We start from the raw sequence: 4,303 nt of genomic DNA, 5'->3' as shown, positions 1-4,303 counted from the left end.
CTCTCTCTCTCTCTCTCTCTCTCTCTCTCTCTCTCTCTCTCTCTCTCCACACACACACGTGCACACGCACACACAAATGTATGTATGTATTCATTCATTCACTCATATCTTTATGAATATGGTTCAGTAAAAAAACAAATGCCAGGTGCTGTGCTGGGCACTAGGGTACAGACACCAAAGTGAGACAGTATTGGCCCTCTAGGGGCTTACGTTCTACTGTGTGTTCACAGAGGGGGAAACACACCATGAACACACTGTGACTGGAGGGGTTCTTGGCACTATTAACAACTAGGTCAACTAATCAATTAGTAGTGAATAGAGCCAATGGACAGGGACCTGAGTACAAATTCTGCCTCAGACACAAGCTGGGTGATCCTGAACAAATCACTTAACCTCTCTGTGCTTTACTTTCCTCATTTGAAAAAGAATGAAATGAAATAAACATTTACTAAGTGCCTACTATGTGCCAGGCATTGTGCTAATATGAGCCTCACAACAATCCTGGGAGGCAGGTGCTATTATTATCCCCATTTTACAGCTGAGGAAACTGAGGAAGATAGAGGTTAAATGACTTGCTCAAGGTCACACAACTAGCAAGTGTGGGGGGTCACATTTGAACTCAGGTCTTCCTGATTCTAGGTGTAGCACTCTGTCTACTGTGCCACTAGCTGCCTAAAATGAGGGGCTTGGACTCGGTGGCCTCTGGGGTCCCTTCTAAGGACCTCTAGGGTCCCTTCTCAGTCCCCTCTAGGGTCTACGTCTAAGAGCTTACAAGTCTATAACTTGGGAGAGTCAGGAGAGGCCTCTGGGAGGAGGTGAGGCTTGAGGTGAAAGCTGCGGAGAGCCAGGAATTTCCAGGAGAAGGAGGTGAGGACAGAGGGCTTTCTGGACTTGCTGATTCTGTTTTAACCTTTCTTAATGCCTCTTCCTGCTCCGATGCCTGGTGATGGTCTAAGGCTGCTCTAAGTTGTGACAATCTGGGTTCCAACTTTCTGTGTTCCATCATCCTTTCCACCTTGGCCACCCACTGAATTATTTTGCCCTAAGGTGCTAAGGCCTGGCTAATCCAGGCAATTACCAGTCCTACCATGGGCACAATGGCACTGCCAGGCTTTATACCCATGCTCTCAGAGACACTTCCAGTGATGCTCTGGGGAAACCTCCAATTCCAAAGGTCAGAGGGTGGAGAAGGGGTAGGGAAGGGGGGAGAGAAAGCTGAATCATGCCCACTGTAGACACCGGATCCTCGGCTGAATGACTCTGCTTTCCCTGGGAGAGGCCAAGGATGCCTAGAGAAGAAAGCCAGGCTGAAGGCTGCGTAGGAAAGGCAGGGTCACAGACATTGGGTTTCAATTCTTCTGCGCCTTGCTCCCTCCCTTAGTATCTGAGGACAGAACCTGAGCCTCTGAATTTTAATGTCGTTTTTCTTTCAGGGCCCTCGGCCACCATCCAGGCAGTCATTCACAGCCGGGGACAATTTTGGCATTGTCTGGAGGAGACCAGCCTCCCCTGCCTCTCCACTAGAACCTCCCTACTTATTCCCTGCTGGCTTTCTCTCCCAGCAGAGACCAACAATGCCCTTCTGTAGAGCTGCCCCACATCACGGGGCCTCTGGACTGGAGCCAGAATTGCCAGACTTGTTCACCATTAGCCGGCTCTGGCATGGAGGGATGGGAGACACCTTGGAGATTGCTGAAGTCAACTCTCCCATTTTACAGCTGGGCATGCGCTTGTCAAAGGTCACACAGGTAGCAAGGGTGCAGAGCCTGGATTTGGAACCAGGCCTTCTGACTCCAAAGTCATTGTTCTTCCTGTCGGGTGCTGTGCCTCCCATGTCTGGGTGGATGCCAAGTAGCCTGGAGGGGTTAGCTCTGCAAACATCTAAGAAAGTGAAGGTAAATGTCAACTTCTGTGTCTGTGTGTGCTAAGGGTATATATGAGTCAGGCAATAGTCCTGCCCTCTGACTCAGACTGATTGGGTCCAGGGCATGCTTTGGGTGTCCGTCTTCTTTCTTCTGAGTAAGAGAAATAAATGTATTCTAAATTCTTGAAGCACAATATTGATAGCGACTCTCTACTCTCCATGAGATTAAAAAGCAAACTCCTTAGTAGTCCAAGATTTCCATATGGACAGCTGAATAGTGCAATGGATGGAGTGCCTCAAGTTCAAGTCCAGCCTCAGTCACTTACTAGCTGTGTCGCCCTGGGAAAGCGACTTAAACCCCAATCTGCCTCAGTTTCTCACCTGTAAAATGGGTACAATAAGAGCACTCACCTTCCCGGATTGTAGTGACGATCAAAGAGATAAACATCCTAAAGGCTTAGCACAGTGATCAGCACATAGTAGCTGCTATACTGGGCAGCCAGGTGGCACAATGGGGCTAGAGTGCTGGGTCCAGAGTCAGGAAGATCTGAGTTCAAATCTCACCACAGACACTTACTAGAGGTGGGACCCTGGCCAAGTCATTTGACTCTATTTGCTTTAGTTTGTGCCTTTAGCACAGAACACTGAATTTGGCATCCGAGGACCTGGCTTCCTATCCTAGCTTTGTGATATTGCTAGGTAATTTAGTAACTTGGAAGCTGGATTTGAACTCAGGTCTTCCAGTCTCCAAGCCAGGCCCTCTATCCACTGTACCTTGGCACATAATAAGCCCTTAAGAAATGATGGCTGACTTGACTGTACTTACCAGGCCCTGTGCTAAGTGCTGCATATATAAAGAAAGGTAAAAACAAGACCCCATGCCCTCAAGGAGCTCACGTTCTAATGGAGAAGATCACCAGCCAATAACTAGGTACCTGGCCTGAGTAGATGGAGTTATACTCCTATTGCCAGAGATTTAGAGCTACAAAGGCCTTTGGAGGCCATGGAGTCCAGCCCCTCATTTCACAGAGAAGGGAAATAGGGGAAGAGAGAGGTTAAAGGCTTTGTCCAGGATCACATGGCTTCTAAGGGTCAGAGGTAAGATATGAACCCAGATCTTGATTCTGAGTCCAGTGACTACTCCACTAAACCTCCCTGCCTCCATTAGACCAAGGCTGGAAACAAAAGGGAATCACCCCCTGCTGCATAGAGTGTTGGGAAGATGCAAGGCCATCTAGTTCAGGCAATCAAGCCTCAAGGATTAGGAGACCAGATTCCCTTCCATCTTCCCAACACTCTATGCAGCAGGGGGCATTCGAGCCCATGGTCTAATGGCATACTGGCATACCCTCGCTGCCCTATCCTCATGGCAACCTGGCCCAGAACAAGATAAACATCAACATCTCTGGCCCAGAGTGGACAGTAGGGTCAGCCTGGCCCCCAGAGGAGTTCTGACACCCTCTGGGGTCATCACCCCTGCAGTTGGCTGGAGATGAGGGTGGATCAGGGCAGTGGCAGATGCCTGGCATTGCCTTCCACATACCCATAACCCCCAGTAAGTCTGGGCTGTCCAGGTAGGTCTTTAACCTTGGCTATATTAGACTCACGGAATGCCTGGACGTGACTTCAGAAATCATGCAGTCTAACTCTCCTCATTTTATAGAGGAGGAAAGTGAGCCCCAGAGAAGGGGAAGGGCCTTGTCTGTGATCACAAGGCTGGTGCCTCTGGTTCCAAGAAAATTCTTGGTATTAACCTTCAGTGAATTAGTGGAACTCTCCAGGGAAGGCGGCCTCTGGTGAAAGGAAAGCATTTATGAAGCTCCTACTATGCTAAGCTCTTACCAACGCAATCCTGCTGAGCGCTATTATTATCCTCATTTTAAAGTTGAGGAAACCAAGGCACACAAAAGTAGACTTGCTCAGGGCCACACAATAAGTGTCTGAGTCTGGATTTGAATTCAGGTCTTTCTGACTCCAGGTCTAGAGCTGTAAAAATCATGCCATCTAGCTTCCTTTAGGCCTTTATAGTTTGTCTCCCAACTTCAGGAGGCCCAGGCCAACTCACTGCAACTTGGACAAGTAAATGTCTGGCCCCGGAGGGGACAGAGACAGTCTTTCCCCCTATGCTGGCCCTTTCATTTCATTAACATAATTAAGTACATGGATATTTCTGGAAATACTCATCTCATTCAAAGGAGATGAACTAACTTGAAAATTATCAGAGGCAGATTTCTAGCTCTCTGTTCTAAAGGCCTTGACATTTTCTGTTCTAAAGGCCCTCCCAGCTCTGACATTCTCTATTCTAAGGGCCCTGCTAGCTCTGACATTCTCTGTTCTAAGGCCCCTCCCAGCTCTCACATTCTGTGTTCTAAGGCCCCTCCCAGGTCTGACACATTGTATTCTCAGGGCCCTCCCAGCCTTGACATTCTGTGTTCTCAA

The 4,303-nt window shown here is 48.5% G+C and overlaps 1 protein-coding gene across 1 annotated transcript in view; it reads right to left on the bottom strand.

The window, feature by feature from the left end:
• The window catches only part of LOC138153841 (protein-arginine deiminase type-2), a 62,108-nt gene that overhangs the window by 28,515 nt on the left and 29,290 nt on the right, over positions 1-4,303 (bottom strand). The gene's annotated exons all lie outside the window — the stretch shown is intronic.

Source organism: Petaurus breviceps, unplaced genomic scaffold, assembly GCF_028583685.1.
Source record: "Petaurus breviceps papuanus isolate PSGF00001 unplaced genomic scaffold, PetGlider_PUasm1.0 91041, whole genome shotgun sequence".
In the NCBI taxonomy this organism is placed as follows: domain Eukaryota; kingdom Metazoa; phylum Chordata; class Mammalia; order Diprotodontia; family Petauridae; genus Petaurus; species Petaurus breviceps.
This window is presented reverse-complemented; position numbering and strand designations above follow the sequence as displayed.